Source organism: Equus przewalskii, chromosome X, assembly GCF_037783145.1.
Source record: "Equus przewalskii isolate Varuska chromosome X, EquPr2, whole genome shotgun sequence".
Classification (NCBI taxonomy): Eukaryota; Metazoa; Chordata; class Mammalia; order Perissodactyla; family Equidae; genus Equus; species Equus przewalskii.
Window position 1 is genome coordinate 46000330 of NC_091863.1, and position 21154 is coordinate 46021483.

Sequence of the window (21154 nt, forward strand, 5' to 3'; positions counted from 1 at the left end):
TGTCATTCCATTCTCTCCTAGCTTGTAAGGTTTCTGCAGAGAAATCTGCTGAAAGTCTGATGGGGTTCCTCTTTAGGTTATTTTCTTCTGCCTTGCTGCCCTGAGTATTCTTTCTTTGTCATTCATTTTTGCCAGTTTTAGTATTATATGCCTTACAGTAGGTCTTTTTACATTGACAAATATAGGAGATCTAAAAGCTTCCTTCACACACATTTCTGTCTTATTCTCTAGATTTGGGAAATTCTCTGCTATTATTACTTTAAGCACACTTTCTCTTCCATTCTCCTTCTCTTCACCTTCCTGAATACCTATAACTCTTATGTTGCATTTCGTCATTGAGTTGGATATTTCTTGGAGACCATCTTCATTTCTTTTAGTCTCAGTTGTCTCTCCTCCCGTCTGGAGCAATTCAACATATCTATCTTCGATATGCTGATTAACTCCTCTATGGTGTCCACATGAGCATTCAGGGAATCCATATTTTGTTTTATCTCTTCCATTGTGTCTTTCATCTCCAGTATTTCTGATTGCTTATTCTTTATAGTTTCAACCTCTTGTGTGAAGCAATTTCTGAACTTGTTGAATTGTTTCTCTATATTCTTTTACCTCATTAAGTTTTTTGACGATAGCTATTCTGAATTCATTGCCATTCAGTTTACTTATTTCTGAGTCCTCAGGACATAATTCTGAGTATTTATTGTTTTCCCTCTGGTGTGGAGCTTTGATGAACTGCTTGATGCTGGAACTATGAGTTTTCTCCATTGTGATATTATTCGGTTGCTGTTACAGCCTATTGCCACTAGATGGGTGTTGAGAGCCACATATTCTGAGCCTTCCACCTTCAGCCAAGATGGCGTGGCACAATCAGGGTTGGGGGTGTGCTTTCTCTTACATGCAGATCTGAGTTTCCCAATCAGCTCTCACTATCTGGTCTCCTGGGGTCTTGGCTTGATGAAGTCAACCTACACAAAAGCTTTCACCCTGTTATAGGGCTTTCCTCTAGGCTGCATGGGTGCTAGGGAGTGCTGGGTGGTCCTGCAGATGTAAGACCCCTCCCCCACTCCTTCCCTCACAGAGCATCCCACAGCAGTGATCCCAGTCTTTAGGGGAGGGAGTGAAGTTCCCTCTTACCCCATTCCAGCTCCTCTGAGGGGGGCTCCAGCCTCTCCACCCTCCATTCTTTGACTGCTGTGACTCTCCCAGGATTCCTGTGCTATTAGGATGTTTTCCGTTGTAATATGGTTGCTCCTTTTTGTTGTATGTCGGAGGGGAGAGAGTCCCAGGCAAGCTCACTCCACCATGATGCTGACATCACTCTATTCATGTATTTTTTGTGTAAGTAAATAAAAATAGATTTTCTAACGACTATAACAATGTGTTGATGTGTACTAGGCACAGAATGGGACCAGTTGATCTATCATGGAAGCCTAGATAAACAGAATACACAGAGGTACACATCCCAGCACTTTTCTCAGGGAAAAGTGCTTAGGGTGATGGAAACATCTGGTCTATATGACACAAATCTTCATTGTTCAGGCAAATACATCATGTAGAAAGCTAGATGCCAGTTATCAACATCCCATAACTTTGATTTGATGTTTATGAAGGAAAACTAATAATTGTGCTTCACTAGTAATCTTGCTTAGAAGGAAAAGGGGTGTTATCTTCTCAACAGACATGTCTGATGTATATGATAATAGCATTTTTCAATATAAATTAATATATTGTCCTTCTCTTTTTATATCTTTCAGTATTATGATATAATCAGCATAATTTCACCTCCTGCATTTGGATGATTTCTGGGACATGACCAAGGTCAGGCTGTGTACCTCTAAGATTGAAGGCTATGGCTTGGATCATGGTGAACTCACCAAAGCAAATAACTCCTGTGAGATGGTCCTGAAGCAACAGATCAGTGCTCTCCTTTGGTGACACCTAGTCATTTCTGTATAACCTTGACTTCCTATAAATCCATTATGGTTCCAATAAATTTTATCTCTCATTGCTGTATTAGTTCTATATGACTACTATCTAGTAGATTGTGAATTTTCAGTACATGTTTCATAATAATACCAAATATAAAATATTACTAAAATTGGTACCTTCTTCCTACAAATGGCCATCCACCCATTCTTTGTAGTGTGAAAATATCAGGAAAGTGGGGAGAGGGTAAGGCATAAAATCTGGGAAATATGTTCCCAGCACTTTCTCTTCACTTTATTGTCAATTTTCCTATGGTATGTACCTATCTCTTCTATGGTATCCCTTATTCTTCTACCTCTTAACTATTTTCCTGGTCAAGATGGCTGATGTGCTTGTTATTTGTAATTTTCCACTTTACTTATAAAATGTTCTATATTAAATGGGATATCTTAATTAAAAATTATATAAATTATGATTAAAAATGCAAGAAGAGAGGGAAAATTTCAGTCAGCAACTTTCAATATTCACATAGTTCATGAATTGTTCAGAAATTAGAGAAAAAATTTAAAGTTAATTTTGCTCAGATCTTTACAGACATTAAATAATTTAACAAAATTACAGTAAATAAAACAATGCATTACTGGCATAGAAATATGTACACAAGTCATGTAACAGAATATAAAACCCAGAAATGGCTGCAAGCTTATATAAGAATTTAAAGGTGGCATTTCAGATTAGTGGGGAAGGACTGAATCATTCATCAAATTGTGTTAAGAACATCTGACTGATCATATCAAAAAATAACAAATTAGATCTCTCCTCACATACCATAAATTTATTTATTTATTTATTTGTTTGTTTGTTTATTTTTTGAGGAAGATTAGCCCTGAGCTAACTACTGCCAATCCTTCTCTGTGCTGAGGAAGACTGGCCCCGAGCTAGCATCCATGCCCATCTTCCTCTACTTTATACATGTGACGCCTACCACAGCATGGCTTTTGCCAAGTGGTGCCATGTCCGCACCTGGGATCTGAACCGGTGAACCCAGGTTGCCGAGAAGTGGAATGTGCCAACTTAACTGCTGCCTCACTGGGCCAACCCCATACCATAAATTTAAATGGAAGGCATCAAGTCACAAAAATGTTATAAGAATACTTTGATGAGTACAGTTGTCCCTTGATATTCACAGGGGATTGTTTCCAGGAGTCCCAGTGGATACTGAAATCCATGGATGCTTGAGTCCCTTTATATAAAATGGAGTAGTGTTTGTATATAACCTACACGCATTCTCCTGTATACTTTAAATCATCTCTAAATTACTTACAATAACTAATACAACGTAAACGTTATGTAAATAGTTGTTATATTGTAGTTCTTAGGGAACAATTACAAGGAAAAATGTCTGTATTGTTCAGGATGACATAACCATCGTAGGTCTTTTGCTCCACAGTTAGAATCTGTGGTGGCAGATCCTGTAGATATAGAGGGCCCACTCTGTTTACATTATTGTGGAATGGGCATAATTCCATAGACAAACATAATTCAATCTTTCAAAGCATATTGATTAAATATTTACAATAAATGCTATACCAAGTACTTGGAATATAACAGTAGGTAAGATAGCAGTCAGTGTAGCTTATGGTCTAACAGGGAGGGCAGATCATTAAACAAGTTATAAGGAATGGCTGGACCCATGTACTCAAGTTACCCTCAGAGATCTCTCCTTATCTCTCCCTATCTCTCAGTTCAGCTTTCCTTTGCTTACTTCATTTTCAGCAAGTCTCTTTCTTCATATTGAGAAAGATGGCACCCCAGCACCTTCAGGATTACATTAAATTAAGCTCACACACTCAGAACTGCCCATAAAGTACTCAGTTTGACCTTTCTTGGAACACATACCAATTTATAGACTAATCACTACCCACCATAGTAGGTCCTCTGACTGGCCAGTCTAAGATTATATCCCCACACTATGCAGATGAAGGTGAGGCTCCTTGATTGACAGTCTGACCAGAGTCATACATACTGAATCAGGGAGAGACAATTCCCCATAGGAAGGGACACAGGGCAGATTAAAAAGTAACATATGTTTACTATAAATGATGAATAGTAATTAGGCAAATAAGGAGAAGGGGGAAAAGGGTGTCATTCAGAGAGAACAACAATGTGAAATCCCAAAGATGAAATAACATTGCCTATTTGACAAATTAAAAGACAATTTAGCTAAAATAGAAAGTAGATGGAGTGGTGTGAAATCAGACAAGAGAGATAGCTAGAAGAGACCGTAAGGAGTTATGTAAATCATATTACAGAATTTAGACTTTTTACCAAAGGGTTTTTTTATGGCACTAAAATATGCATTATATAAAATTTACCACTTTAACCAATTTTAAGTGTACATTCTCATATACTTAGTGTGCGACCATCACCACCATCCATCTCCAGAACTTTTTCATCTCCCCAAACTGAAACTCTTCCTAAACTGAAACCGTTAAGCAATAATTCCCCATTTATCCCTCCCCCGGTCCCTAAACACCACCATTCTACTTTCTGTTTTATGAGTTGAACTACTCTAAGTACCTCATATCAGTGTAATCCGTACATTTGTCTTTTCGTGTATAGCTTATTTCCCTTAGAATAATGTCTTCAAGGTTCATCCATGTTGTAGCAGTATATAAGAATTTCCTTCCTTTTGTAATTGGTAAAATATGCACAACATAAAAATTAATATCTTCGCCATTTCTACTTATACAGTTTAGTGGTATTAAGTACATTCATATTGTTATGCAACCAATCTCCAGAACTCTTTATCTTGCAAAACTAAAATTCTATACACATTAAATAAGTCCTCATTTCCCCCTCCCACCAGCCACTGGTAGACACCATTCCACTTTCTCTATGAGTTGCACTACTGTAGATACTTCATTAAGTAGAATCATACAGTATTTGTCTTTCTGTGATTGCCATATTTCACTTAGCATAATGTCCTCAAGATTCATCCAGTTAGTAGCATGACAGGATTTCATTCCTTTTTAAAAATCTTTTTAATTAAAGGCTATATTTTTAGGGAGGTTTTAGGTTTACAGAAAAATTGAGTGTAAGGTACAGAGTTTCCATTTATCCCCTGCCCTCGTGCATGCATAGACTCACCCATTATCAACATCACCAGAGTGGTACATTTGTTACAATCGATGAACCTACATGGACCCATTGTAATCACCCAAATTCCATAGTTTACATTAAGATTCACTCTTGGTATTTTTACATTCTATAGGTTTGTACAAATGTATAATATGTGTGCATCATTATAGAATTGTACAGAGTATTTTCACTTGTACAAAAAATTCTCTGTGCTCTGCTTATTCATCCCTCCCCTCCCCACTCCCAACTGCTTGCAACCACTGATCTTTTTAGTGTTCATAGTTTGCCTTTCCCTGAATATTGTGTAGTTGAAATCATGCAGCATGTAGCCTACTGTGATTGGCTTCTTCCACTTAGTAATATGCATTTAAGATTCCTCTATGTCTTCTCATGGCTTGATAACTCATTTATTTTTAGTGCTGAGTAATATTCCATTATCCGGATGTACCACAGTTTATAAATCCATTAACCTACTGAAGGACATCTTGGTGCTTTCAAGTTTTGGCAATTATAAATAAAGCTATTCTAAATATCTGTGTGCAGATTTTGGTGTGGACATATGTTTTCAAATCCTTTGGGTAAGTACCCGAGGAGCACAATTGCTGGACTGTAGGATAAGTGTTGGCTTTGTTTCATAAGAAATCACCAATTGTCTTCCAAAGTGGTTATACCATTTTGCATTCCAATCATCAATGAATGTGAGTTCCTGTTGTTCCATATCTTAGCCAGCATTAGCTACTGTCAGTGTTCTGGATTTTAGTCATCCTAATAGGTGTGTATTGGTACCTCATCGTTGCTTGAATTTGTATTTCCATAATGATGTCTAATGTGGGGCATTTTCTTATGATTCTTTGCCATGTGAATATTATGTTTAGTGATGTGTCTGGTAAGGTCTTGGCTCATTTTTTAATCAGATTGTTTGTTTTCTTATTGTTCAGTCTTAAGAATTCTTTGTATATTTTGAATAACAGTCCTTTATCAGATGTGTCTTTTATAAATATTTTCTCCTCTGTCTGTGGGTTGTCTTCCTCTCATTCTCTTGGCATTGTTTTTACAGAGCAGAAGTTTTTTAAAAAATTTTAATGAATTCCATCTTATCAATTATTTTTTAATGGATCCTGCCTTTGGTGTTGTAACTAAAAAGCTATCATCAGACCCAAGGCCATCTAGGTTTTCTCCCGTATGATCTTATAAGAGTTGTACAGTTTTGCATTTTACCTTTAGGTCTTTGATCTGTTCTGAGTTAATTTTTGTGAAGGGTGTAAGGTCTGTGTCTAGAATAATTTTTTTTTTGCGTGTGGATGTCCAGTTTCTCTGGCACCATTTGTTGAAGAGATTTTCTTACTGCACTGTACTTTCTTTGCTCTTTTGTCAAAGATCACTTGACTATATTTATGTGGGTCTACTTCTGGCTTCTCTATTCTGTACCGTTGATTTGTCTATTCTTTGGCCAACACCACACTGTCTTGATTACTGTAGCTTTATAAGAAGTCTTGAAGTTGGGTAGCATCAGTCTTCCAACATGGTTCTTCTTCATCATTGTGTTGGCTATTCTGGGTCTTTTGTTTTCCCACATAAACTTTAGAATCAGTTTGTTGATATCCACAAAATAACTTTCTGGGATTTTGATTAGGCTTTCATTGAATATATAGATCAAGTCGGGAATAACTGACATCTTGAAAATTTTACGTCTTCCTATCCATGAGCATGGAATATCTCTCCATTTGTTTAGTTCCTTGATTTTGCTTATCAGAGTTTTGTAGTTTCTCTCATATATATCTTGTACTTATTTTTTAAGATTTATACCTATGCATTTCATTTTTTGTGCTACATAAACTGAATTGTGTTTTTAATTCAAAATTCTACTTGCTCATAGCTGACACATATAAAAGCAATTGACTTTCGTATATTAACCTTGTAACATGCAACCTTGCCATAATCACGTTTTAGTTCCAGGCGGGTTTTATTGTCAGCTCTTTCAGATTTTCTACATAGATGATCATGTCATCTGCAAACAAAGACATTTTTATGTATTCATTCCTAATCTATGTACCTTTTATTTCGTTTTCTTGTCTTACTACACTAGATAATAATTCTAGTACAATGTTGAAAAGGAGTGGTGAAAGAAGACATCCCTTGACTTGTTCTTGATACTAGTGGGAACGCTTTGAGTTTCTCACCATTATGATGTTAGCTGTCCATTTTTTTGTAGATATTCTTATCAATTTGTGGAAGCTACCTTCTATTCCTAGTTTATTGAGAATGTTTATTATGAATGGGCATTAGATTTTTTCTGCATTATTATTGTAATCATATGTATTTTTTCTTCAGTCTGTTGATGTAGTAGATTACATCAATTGACTTTTGAATGTTGAACCACCTTGTATATCTGAGATAAATCTCACTTGGTCCTGGTGTACAATTGTTTCTCTACATTGTAGAATTTGATTTGCTAACATTTTGTTGAAGATTTTTGGATCTGTATATACAAGAGGTATCGGTCTGATTTTTTTTCTTATAATGTCATTGTCTGTTTTTGGTATTAGGGTAATGCTGGCCTCATAGAGTGAGTTAGGAAGTATTCCTTTATTGTCTGAAAAGATTGTAGAGAAATGGTATAATTTCTTCCTTAAACACTTAGTAGAATCTACCAGTGAACACTTCTGGGCCTGGTGCTTTTTCCTTTATAAGGTTATTAATGTTTCAATTTCTTTAATGGATATAGACCTATTCAGATTGTCTATTTTTTGTCTGAGAGTTTTTGAAAATAATATCTTGCAAGGAATTGGTCCATTTCATTTAGTTTATTAAATTTCTGGGCTTAGGTTTGTTCATAGTATTCCTTTATAATCCCTTTGATGCCTGTGTGATCTGTAGTGAATTAACTTCTTTCATTTATGATAATAATTTGTGTCCTATCTCTTTTTTCTTAATTAGCGTGGTTAGAGGCTCATCCATTTTGTTGATGGCTTCAAAGAAATAGCTTCTTTAAAATGTATTTTTTTAGTTTTTTTCCAGATTTATTGAAGTAGAAATGACAAATAAAAATTGTATATGCTTATGATGTACAGTGTGATTATTTAATATATATGTATACATTGTGATATGATTACCACAAAAAATTAATCAACATCCATCACTTTACATAGTTGCTTTATTGTTTATTGTGGTGAAATACTCATAATATAAAACTTACAACCTTAATCATTTTTTAGTGTACGGTTCAACGTTATTATATACTTTCATATTCTTGTGCAATCATCACCACTATCCATATCTAGAACACTTTTCATCTTGCAAAGCTGAAAGTCTGTACTCATTCAATAATAACTGTTCATGACCCCCTCTTCTTACACTCTGGCAACCACCATTCTTTTTTTCAATCTTCCCTTTCCCCTACAGCTCAACTTCTGATAAGCAGTATTCTACTCTCTGTTACTGTGAGTGTGGAGAGATATATTCCTCTCCACATATAAGTGAGATCATGCAATATTTTTCTTTCTGTGTCTGGCTTATATCACTTGGCATAATGTCCTCCAGGTTCCTCCATGTTGTTACAAACGGCAAGATTTTGTTCTTTCTCATGGATGAATAATACTCTAAAGTACGTATGTATGTACATACATACACTATATATATCACATGTTTTTTATCCATTTATCTATCAGTAGACATTTAGGTTGTTTCCATATCTTGGCTAATGTGAATATTACCACAATGAACATGGGAGTGCAGATATTACTTCAAGATAGTGATTTTATTTCCTTCGGGTATACACCCAGAAGTGGGAATGCTGGATCATAAGGTAGTTTTAGTTTTAGTTTTGAGGAACCTGCATACCATTTTCCAAAATAGTTGTACTAGTATACATTCCCATTAGCAGTGTGTAAGGGTTCCCTTTTCTCTGCAATCTCACCAACATGTATCTTTTGTCTTTTTGTTAAGAGCCATTCTATCAAGAGTGACGTGATGTCTCATTGTGCTTTTGACTTGTATCCTGATGATTAGTGATATTGAACATCTTTTCATATTCATAGTCATTTGTATGTCTTCTTTGGAAAAATGTCTATTGAAGTCCTTTGCCCATTTTTAATTGGGTTATTTGTTTATTTGCTATTGAATTTTAAGAGTTTCTTATATATTTTGGATGTTAATCCCTCTTTGGAGATATCTTTTGCAAATATTTTCTTCCATTCTGTGGGTTGTCTTTTAATTTTGTTGATTGTTTCCTCTGCTGTGCAGAAACTTTTTAGTTTGATATAGTTCCACTTTGTTTTTGCTATTGTTACCTATGCTTTTGGTATCTTATCCAAAAAATCATTGCCAAGATTGATGTCAAGGAGACTGTCCCCTATGTTTTCTTCTGGGAATTTTATAGTTTCAGGTCTTACGTTTACGTTTTTAATCAACTCTGCATTGATTTTCTTTATAGTGTAAGATAGGAGTCCAATTTCATTCTCTTGCATGTGGATATACAGGTTTTTAAACTCAATTTATTAAAGAGACTATCTTTCCCCATTGTGTATTCTTGGTGTCTTTGTCAAAAATTAGTTGACCATATATGTGTGAATTTATTTCTGGACTCTCTCTTCTGTTTCATCTGCCTATGTGCATGTTTTTATACTATTTTGATTACTATGGCTTTGTAACATAGTTAAAAATCAGGAAGTGTATTGCCTCTAGCTTTGCTCTTCTTTCTCAAGATTATTTTAGATATTTGTGATCTTTTATGGTTCCATATATGAATTTTAGTATTGTTCTACTTTTGTGCAAAATGCCATTGAAATTTTTATACAGATTGCAATGAATCTGTAAATCATTTTGGGTAGTGTGGACATTTTAACAATATTAATTCTTGCAATCTAAGAATATGAGATAACTTCCTATTTTTCTTTAATTTCTTTAATCACTGTTTTATAGTTTCCAGTGTACAGATCTTTCCCTTCCTTGGTAAAATGTATTCCTAAATATTATTTTTCTTTTTGATGTTACTATAGATGGGGTTGTTTTCTTAATTTCTTTTTTCTCTTTTTTCAATTGAAGTATCATTGACGTAAAACATTTTGTTAATTTCAGGTGTACAACATAGTGATTCAGTACATATAAACATTATGCAACGATCATCATGAGAAGTCTAGTTACCATCTGTCCCCCTATAAAGTTGTTACAATATTATTGACTATAGCCCCTATGCTGTATATTACATCCTCATGGCCTACATATTTTATAACTGGAAGTTTGTACCTTTTAATCCCCTTTACCTATGTCATCCAACACCCCATACTCCTCTCCTCTAGCAAGCACCATTTTGTTCTCTGTACTTATGTCTGCTTCTGTTTTTTGTTTGTTCATTTGTTTTGTTTTTTAGATTCCACATAAAATTTAATCATATTGTATTTATCTCTCTCTGTCTGACTCATTTCACTTAGCATTATATCCTCTAGGTCTATCCATGTTACTGAAAATAGTAAGATTTTATTCTTTTTGATGACTGAGCAATATTTCATTATATATAGATATATATACACCACTTATTCTTTATCCATTCATCTATCAATGGACACATAGGTTGCTTCATATCTTGGCTATTGTAAACCATACTTAACTCTTAATTTAATTTTTGGACAGTTCATTTTTTTTTTTAGGAAGATTGGTCCTGAGCTAACTACTGCCAATCCTCCTCTTTTTGCTGAGGAAGACTGGCCCTGAGCTAACATACATGCCCATCTTCCTCTACTTCATATGTGGGACATCTGCCACAGCATGGCGTGCCAAGCAGTGTCATGTCTGCACCCGGGATCCCAACCTGTGAACCCCAGGCCACTGAGAAGCGGAACGTGAGAACTTAACCGCTGTGCCACCTGGCCAGCCCCAAGATAGTTCATTGTTAATGTATAGAAGTGCAAGCGGGTTTTCTATAATTTTGGTATGCTGGTTTTATATCCTGCGACTTTAATGAATCAGTTTCTTAGGTCTAAAACTTTCTTCAGTGGGGTCTTTAGGATATTCTACATATAAAGTCATGTCATCTGCAAACAGAGACAATTTTACTTCTTCTTTTCCAATTTGGATGTCTTTTATTTTTTTTCCTTGCTTAATTTCTGTAGCTAGGACTCCCGCTACTATGTTGAATAGAAGTGGTGAGAGCGGGCACACTTGTCTTTTTTCTGACCTTAGAGGAAAATCTTTCAGCTTTTCATCATTGAGTATCATGTTAGCTATGGAGTTGTTATATATGTCCTTAATCATGTTGAGGTACATTCCTTCTATAACAAATTTGTTGAGAGTTTTCATCACAAAAAGATGTTGAATTGTGCTTAATCCTTTTGCTGTATTGTGATGATCATATGATTTGTATCTTTTATATTATTAATGTGGCATATCACATTTATTGATTGTGTATGTTGAACCATCTCTGTATCCCAGAGGAAAATCCCACTTGATCATCATGTATGATCTTTTTGATGTGCTACTGAATTTGGTTTGCTAATATCTTGTTGAGGATTTTGTATCTATGTTCAACATGGATTTTAGTCTGTAATTTTCTTTTCTGGTACTATCTTTGTGTGGGTTTGATATTAGGATAATACTGGCCTCATAAAGTGAATGTGGAAGTGTTTTCCCTTCTTCACTTTCTCGGAAAAGCTTAAGGATTGCTGCTAATTCTTTAACTTTTTTGACAGAATTCCCCTGTGAAACCATCAGATCTGGCATATTTCTTTGTTGGGAGATTTTGATTATTGATTCAATTTCCTTACTTTTTATTGGTCTGTTCAGATTTTCTATTTCTTTGTGATCCAGTCTTGGGAAGTTTTAAGTTTCTAGGAATTCATTCTGTGGGGGAAGTGGGAGAATTCTCCCCCACCTTTTCCTTAAGGTTCTTATGGTTGATGAAATAATTAAAAAAGGCAAGTTATCAGGAGAAAATCAAACAAAGTTTAATAGCATGTATACATGGGAGAAACTCAGGGGACACTGAGTAACTCAGCCAACTGGCTGAGGCTGCCTAAGTATCTTTAGCTACAGACAAGGAGGACATTTAGGGCAGTGAATTAGGGTTTCAAAGGGGAGGAAGGCAACCCTCATGGAAGTAGAAAAGCAAAGGTTTGGTAAATAGAACTTTGATAAGAGTGGGCTTAGGAAGGATCCTCCCAGTCTATGGAAACCCAGAGTTATCTATGGTGATGGCCTGCCCTGGAGACAGGCCTTTATTTTAAATTTGTTTTAGGCAATTAGGGGGGAAAGGTCAAATGTTCTTGCTGAGTCTGAACCTTTATTGTCTTCAGCTCGAAATAATCTGCATACCACAGTGGTGCATCTTGGGGCAGCCTGCCCTGGACCCCATCAATTCATTTCTTCTACATTATCCAACCTGGTGTATAATTGTTCATAGTATTCTCTTATGATACTGCATATTTCTGCAGTATCAGTTGTAATGTCTCCTCTTTGACTTCTAATCTTATTTGTCTTCTCTCTTTTTTCCTAGTCAGCCTTGCTAAACTTTGTCATTTTTTAATCTTTTGAGACATCCAAGTCTTTGTTTTGTTGATCTTTCTATTGTCTTTCTAGGCTCTATTTCGTTTATTTCTGCTCTATATTTACAACTTCCTTCTGCTTATTTTGATTTACTTTTTTTAGTTCTTTGAGGTGTAAGATTAGGTTGTTTATTTGAGGTCTTTCTTTTTTTAATGCAGGTGTTGCCCTCCAAAAACTTTCTTCCTAGAACTGCTTTTACTCCATCCCATAAGTTTTTGTACCTTGTATTTACATTTTCTTTTACCTCAAAATATTTTTTGATTTCCCTCTTGATTTCTTTATTTATAACTGGCTATTCAAGGGCATGTCATTAACCAATAACAGAAGCAACACTTAAAAATTCATAAAATGTGGAAATCAAACACACACTTTGGACAACCAATGGGTCTAAGAAGAAATAAAAAAGGGAGTGAGGGACTGAGACAGCAGCCCAAGTTAATAATGGTAATAGAATTAGAGTTGTTTTTCAAATGAAAATTTTATGCCTTTGTGTTTATATTGGAAATACTGTTTCATCCACTGGATGGTATGTCATGACGTAACTCAAGTAAGCCCTTTAAAGAGAATTAATAGGATGCAGGTCAATTAGGTATCAGAGACCTAGATACTTTTGAGAGGATGCCATTCCTATTTCTTCTACCTTCCTTTCGCCAATTTTTCTTTCCTGGAGTATTTTAAGGAATTATGAGACATTTTCTCATTTTACATGCAAATATTTTTCCCACATTTAATTCATTGAACTATTGGGAATTTATATTTGTGTATGAGGTAAAAATTTCAATGATTCAGCTCCACCCCAGTAGCTAACCAGTAGTCCCTACATAGATCATTATATAATTTATCCTTTTAATTATGTTCTAATACATCCTCTTTATAGATTGAAATATTACTTTATGACCTAGAGCCTGTTTCAGAATGAAAATTTCTGAGTCACTGATCAGTTTTGTCTATTATTGCTCCAATTTCAACCTAATATTCTTATAGATTAGAAAATTTCCATTACATCTCATATATATAACTAGAGTTCTCCATAGAATCAGTCATTGTTTTTCTCACTCTGTGAGCACACACTCTTTGTTCCCAAAGTTACCTCTCTCCCAAGTCAAGTCATCCACTACTTCCTCAGCTTATTTCACCTTGTCTGAGGACTCAAACCCATATTATGGTTCCATTTTTTGGACTGAAGCAGCTAGTGTTGCAAGGGGTTGCAAGTAACACTTCCCTAAATTGTTTAATGAATTTCCTGTTTTTTCCATTGCAAGCAGGACAGAGTAGAGGATACAATCAGTTCTCTGTGAATTACTAGTGATTAAGAAGTGAACACAGGTGAGGGAAACAGTGTGATGAGTAAAGACAATAAGAGAGAGGTTAGCATTAATGATAAATAAATAAACCATAAGAACTTTTTCAACTTCTTCCTTTCCTTTCCCCCAGAAGCGTATTATGCTTTGAAGAAGAATGAGGCTGAGGCTGTGAACCCTGGGACCATTCTAAGAAACATTTCTCAACAACTCATCCACTGAATCTCTAGCTCCAATGACCTAATTGCCAGTCAAAAACATGCCCTGCTTTGTCTGGCCTCCATGTCTTTTCGCTCATGCTGTTCACCCTACCAGTGCCATCCCACACATATGTCTATTCACTTAATACTACTCTGTCTTTGGTGGTGGAACACAGTGAAGGTGTTATAAGTTCACTTTTGATGTGGGCTTGGTGAGTTGAGGAGTTGAAAGACCATCCCGAGGCCATCTTCATAAAAAATGAAACTACCACTCCCACCTACAAACACAAACACACACCTGCGCCTACTCCATCGCTCAAACTCAGGAGCAGAACAAATATCCCGCTCATGCTGGGGCTCAGCCAATCAGATTGTCTCTCTCTGAGGGTCTTGATCTGGCCTTTTCTCCTATTCTGGGGGTTTTACAGTACAATAGAGCTCATGAGCGCAAGCTAAGGGCCTATTTCCCAAGATCAACAGCTCTGGCCCAGGAAGGGAGTGGGAAGGGAGCTAGTCTAGGGGCCCTGTCCACTGCCCATAGGTTCCAGTGATTCCAAATTGGAAAAAAAAATAAAGGTCAGAATCAGAGTGAGTTTATTGGCCCTCGTCCCTCTTCCCCTATCCCAAACTCCGCTGTTTGTTCTAGGGAAAATATATTCTTTTAATTTTTTTTAACTGTTTTGGAGTAAGCGTTCCTTTAACACATCCGGGAAAAGCATGGACTTTGTCCCTTGAAAACCTTCCATTCACAGCATTCTGCTTTGCCTTTAGCAAGGATGTTTCGTGACCTCCCATCTCCCGTTGGAGGCCCAAACTTCACCCAGGCTCAGATTCCCTAGTGAAAGGGTGCAGGTGGCCGTGATCCAAGCACCTCTACATTCTCCGTTTTGCCTACTGTGCCTGGCAGAGGGAAGGGCCTATAGGAAGAGAGGACCACAGGATCCATCAAACCCCTGGGGAAAGAGAAGAACAACAGGGGAAGGCAACTGGCTTCCGTACAGTCTTTGTGGAGGAAAGGCACATTTAAAAGGCTAGCATGGGGGCCGGACCTCTGGCCAAGTGGTTGAGTTTGTGCCTTCTGCTTTGGTGGCCCAGGGTTTCACTGGTTTTTATCCTGGGCAAGGACATGGTACCAATCATCAGGCCATGCTGAGGCGGTGTCCCACATGCCACAACTAGAAGGACCCACAACTAAAATATGCAACTATGTACTGGGGGATTTGGAGAGAAAAAACAGGGAAAAAAAGATTGGCAACAGTTGTCTTGGCATAGGTGCGGCAGGATTTCAGAGAAACCCACTAGAGGCCACCTAGCATCGTCACTGAACCAGCATTCAGTACCAGTAGGGACCCACTGAGCCCCCTTGAACACTGCATTCTTCAGGTGACCCTGGTGAGTTCTCCTGAAACCCAGACCTCCTTATTTTAAGTTGACGATCCAAGAGTTCTTAAGGCTAGGTGTTTTAAGGGGGTACTGGTACATACCCTAGGTAAGAGGAACCTAGGAGGAATTTCGTAGGCCAGAGGAGCCTAGAGGAACTTTGAAGTGAATTGGGAGGCTGACCTTTTTAATTTGGCTTTAAAATTGGAAAGAATTTTGTTTATAAAGTCTGAACAAACTGCTTGGTAGAGAAATGAGAGACTGAACGTGTTCAGCTCCAAAGAAAAGGGGCTTCTCCTGGCCTTTACCAAAAGGCATCCTTAACTGACTAAGGACCTCATCGGGAGTGTCAGAGGATCAATCTTCGTGACGTGTAGCAGTCTCATAGGGAGCTCCACTCTCATTCATGGTAATTAACTACAGCTCATCCAGGGATGCGCTTATAAGGGCTGGTCACCTGGTGCTCCAAGGCCCCAGGGTGGTGTTAGACTGCCAGAAGGAGAAACCGAGGCATGTAAGAGAGCATTTATGACCTTTTTTTTTTTTAAAGATTTTATTTTTTCCTTTTTCTCCCCAAAGCCCCCCAGTACATAGTTGTATATTCTTTGTTGTGGGTCCTTCTAGTTTTGGCATGTGGGACGCTGCCTCAGCGTGGTTTGATGAGCAGTGCCATGTCCGTGCCCAGGATTCGAACCAACGAAACACTGGGCCGCCTGCAGCGGAGCGCACAGACTTAACCACTCGGCCACGGGGCCAGCCCCGGTTTATGACCTTTCTATAGGGAGTAATGCTCACAAGCAGCGCATTTTCTGACCAATTACACTGTCCTTAGAAGTTGTTTGGACTTTATAACAAAAGAAAATTAAAAGAGAATTGGGAAATTGAGCTTCTAAAGCAACCCAATCAGTTCCCAAATGGGCAGCCTCTCCTCCCGACTCCTGTTGGCTTCAGGTTGTGACTGCAATTGCTTAACAAAGGGGGATCCCAAGCCAGATTGCTAAGGCAGGAAGGAAGGAAGGAAGAAAATGAAAGAAAGAAAGAAAGAAAGAGGAAAAAAACTGGGAAAACAAGTTTTCCCACCGTAGTCTGCTATGAGAACACCTAATTCAGAAATCTAAGGAAAATCTTTGTTGTATCTGTCTGTTGTATGTGTGCGTCTATATGTATGTTACAAATGTGTGGTGTTTAACCTCCAGATGGTGCAATTTCTAAAGAGCTCTATTTCATTGACTTAAAGTAAGCGCTTACAAAAAGTTTTTCTAAATAGAACTAACCCAAATGTCTTTCAAGTTAACATGATATAGGTTAGTCTTTGGTTAATGAAAGTTTAAGTTTGTTGGTTTGATTGAAAAGGCATGTCCTCAAGAGTTGTCAGTATTTGAATATGATGCAGACATGCAGCCTATTTACTAGTCAAATAAGCTTACATTGTCTGTTAGAAATTTCTCAGCAAAGCAATAGCTTTAAATGATAACTAATTTTGTCTAATGTCTCATAAAGATTTGTGGGTAATCTAAACATCACTATTGGGAACAAATAGTTTAGATATAAATGAAATAAGAGTTTATAGATAAACTTTTAGCAATAATTATAGTTTATGGCATGTGTATTTAAAATAACTTCCAAAATCTTTTTGATAACTTGAAACTTTGAAGTTTTGCTAGGTTAATTTAAATGAATGTTAAAATTCATTGAGTATCTAGATCATTTCCAAATAAGATACTAGACTTAATTATTAAATATAAGTTTATCTGCTTTTGGCTTCTTATTGCAGAGACGCTAAAAGTGTTTGGGTCTTTTACTGCAAAGTGGCATATTTCTGGAGATTATGAAAAGTGTTTAAAATGCTGATATAAAAGACAATTCATAATTACTTACTTTTTTAGTGTTTACTAGGGTCTGTTAAAAGTTAAAGATTTCTAATATACGTGATTAAAGTTACTAGAAATTAATAAGTAAAACATTTATATTTGAGGAAAGTAAGGTGTAAGTTTTCAGTAAAGAAGGCATCAACAATGGAAATATTTTGTTTGGCTGCTTAAAAAAGATAAATTTGTCCTAAAGTACTAGGAGGGAAAAAGAGAGACTTTGGACAAATTCTGAATGTAAAAGAAAGTCATAGAAGGTTTGTGAAAGAAAAATTCTAAAAAGAGGTTTGTACATGGTCAAGCAGGCTAAGATTTAAATGGATCTAATTAAGTAAATAAAGTTGAATATAAGAAAAAGTAAACTGGTAAAAAAATTAGAATTTGGCTTTCTCTCTTAAAAGGATAATATTCTTAAACTCTTAGTCTGCTCTTGATAAAGAGGTTATAAAAGGTTTTTTCCTTCTGAGTAAGTTTACCTAAAGGACAGAAGATCTATGTTTTGTTAAGACAATTTCCTATGTGCAAAAAGACAGAGGTGTCTCTATTAAGATTTTTGTTTTTGCTGTTTCTGTTGTCACTCTGGTTAAATATTATTATGAAGCATTGTTTCAGTGACCCTCGTCTCACAACGCCAACATCAGCAACCCCTTGATCTTGTTTAAATAAGTGTCTTGAAACCTTTTGATATTTTTGACAAGCTTCTCCCTCAAAAAAATATATATATACTCAAATCCTGAATAAAGTCTTTCTTTCGACCTGGACAAAGGAATAGAAATCCTCTGAGGATTTTCAGAGGGCCCCTGGGACCTCTCTAAGAAATTTGTTCTCTCTTCCTATAAAGGAGGGATACTAATTAGGCTTGTTTGGTATGCTAAATTGCATAAGAAGCATTGTCAAGTAAATGATGGTAAACCTTAGGTTATATTGTGCAGGTAAATATTATTCATTATTTTAACCCTGCTGCCTTGCTTCCAACATCACAAGAGGAGACGATCACGACTGCATTCTATTGTTTAATTTCGTTTACAAATGGCTCATACTTAAATGATAAGCAAGGATGTTATCAAGCTGGATATCCTGTCCAGCCTCAAGAATGCCTTCCACTTTCTATTAATTTTACTAACCCAGTAAAAAGATTTCCTTCTATAGGTTCAAGAAATCACTATGGAAGAAAAACATAAATATATAAAGGTTGCATCAGAAAGGAAAAACAATACCTTTGCAAATATTCTCCCACAGTAGCTCATATAGCCTGTACTTGTTATTATTTTTTTTTTGAGGAAGATTAGCCCTGAGCTAATTACTGCCAATCCTCCTCTTTTGCTGAGGAAGACTGGCCCTGAGCTAACATCCATGCCCATCTTCCTCTACTTTATACGTGGGACACCTACAAAAGCATGGCTTTTTTGCCAAGCCGTGCCATGTCCACACCTGGGATCTGAACCAGTGAACCCCTGGGCACCGAGGAATGGAATGTGCGAACTTAACTGTTGTGCTACTGGGCCAGCCCCTAGCCTGTACTTGTTGTGCTATGCCCAAAGTATAATCCAGAGAAACCACTTCATGAGTTACAAGGCCACTTTCCCCTTCCTAAGGGACCCTTTGAGATATGACAATTGGACAATTTGTCCAAATACCACCATCTCAAGGATAAATATATCTTGTAGTGATCTGTATGTTCTCACATTGTTTTGAGGCTTTTCCTTGCAGAAGAGCTACAGCTTTATTTAAATTATTGTTGAAAAGGATAATTCCTGTTGGAGGAATTCCTACCGAGTTACACAGTGACTGGGGAACTCATTAAATCTATCTGTAATATTTGGCCAATAATGCAGCATTTCCACTGCACTTACCATCCCAGAAACTCAAGATTGGTAAAAAGAACTAATGGCGCAACCAAAACTTAATTGGCAAGCTTTCAGAAACATTTACTCTCTCATGGCCAAAAGCTCTTGTGCTAGTGCTCCGTAATCTTAGATCTACACCTTTTGTAAACATCGGCTGTCTTCTTCTGAAATAATAATAAAACAGCCTATGCAATTAGGTGAAGAAATATATGAACCAACTTTGCTTAAGGGATATATTACATATTACACTGTTGTCATGGTCTTATAGAGGTGCTCAAAAGAAATGAAAGATTCGTAGCTGATTCTTTCACAGAGAACTCCTAGAACTTAAGGATCATGCACTATAACCTGGAGAATTTATTTATCGAAAGAAGCATCAATTGAAAGACTTTTTGCAGCCCTGTTGGAAAGGAGCATACCAGGAGGAGAAGAAGACGGCATCTGTTTTAGACAGGTGTCCCAAATCGCTGGACCAGGCCTGTATTCCCAACCTTATATCTCCTCATTTAAACCTTTGTTATGCTTAAACTGTATACCTATTTTATAATTTGTTTGGAATGCTACCATACTTAAAGAAAGTGATTAATTTGGAACAGACTGGTCTTGAAAGCCAGGCATTTATTGAGTGACTCCTAATGGAACTCAATGGTTATGTGGAACAAATGTTTGGCCTTGGCTACTTCCTGGATGGCTAAAACAGTGCACCTTGAGTTTCCTTTAAAAGCAGGGAATGAGTCAGGCTGAGTTAAAACCTGTTGTCAGTCTCCCTCTCTTTAAGGCCAGATGGGCTCATTCAGGGTTCCACTGGTATGGCCACCAAGCGGCTATATTTTCTCCTTCTTTGTGGCTAAAAGATGTCATTATTACATATGGAAGCTCTGACGTAATTTACTCAGCAAGCCCTTAATGATAGTCAGGCAGAAATAACCGTATTAAATACTGAAATGTGTTTAATGAGAAGGGCTGTCCTTCAAAACAGAATGGATTTAGATGTTCTTACTGCATCCAAAGGTGGTACATATACAATCATTCAGATTGAATGCTATGCTTTTATAAGTGATGAATCTTCCAATGTGTCATCTCTGCTAACGCACATGAAAGAAAAGGTGAATGAATGCCTTCTGCAATCTTACAGCCAGTTTGATTTGTTTGGTTGGCTCCTTTTCAGTATCGGTTCCCTTTTTGGATCCAGATTGCAATTCCTATTTCTATTCTTGGAATTCTTGTACTAGTCATATTATTCAAACTAATTGTTGTTTTCTTTACACAGTGTTGTAAGACTGGCATACAAACTAGAGTAATGGTTTCTTGGTGACTCAAGATGGTTGATTTATCTTATAACCCTGGATAATTTTCCTTTTCTGATAAAGACTATGCCTAAGAACTCATTTTAAATAAATGTTTTCAAATATGTTGAACTATTATCAGCGTTACTGTAATTGTTCTATGATCATATACAATGTGAAGAGTCATAGAAAAGCACATATACAATGTTTCTGAAGCAATCTAAAATCAATTAAAACATATAACATATGAAATGCTTCCTCCGTTAATATATATACCTCTATGCTTGTCCACTATTTCCCCCCAATGTGGACAACTGGGCAAATAAATGAGATAAAAGCCTAGCACCGAGGGACATGATGTACGCATGGAAGACAGCAACCACTGAGGAACAATACTTTGATCAGCAATGCTTTCTATCAAAAGATTATAGATCAAAACAGGGAAATTACAAATAGAAATGGCAAGCAATAGGATACATTGGAGTATATGAGGAAGCCATTTGGTGTAAACCTAATTCCGTCTGACTTTGTTTCTTCCAAAAGGGCCTGACATGACCATTGAGCATGCATTGTATATCTGCTTTACACATTTACTATGGCAAGAACAAATGCCCTTAAGATAAAGGTGCAACTTCCCCCCACATTGGCATTTCCTTGTGGATAAGCATCTTT

The 21154-nt window shown here is 36.7% G+C and overlaps 1 protein-coding gene across 2 annotated transcripts in view; it reads left to right on the forward strand.

Annotated features, from left to right (window-relative positions):
• NBDY (negative regulator of P-body association) overlaps positions 1-21154 on the forward strand; it is a 241399-nt gene that overhangs the window by 69235 nt on the left and 151010 nt on the right. Inside the window, exon 3 of one of the 2 annotated variants that reach the window (XM_070605594.1) lies at positions 1752-5598. The exons of the other annotated variant lie outside the window; for it this stretch is intronic. The gene's annotated coding sequence lies outside the window, so the exon portion shown is untranslated. Of the gene's footprint in view, positions 1-1751; positions 5599-21154 lie in introns of those variants that run through there. 2 annotated transcript variants of the gene reach the window in all.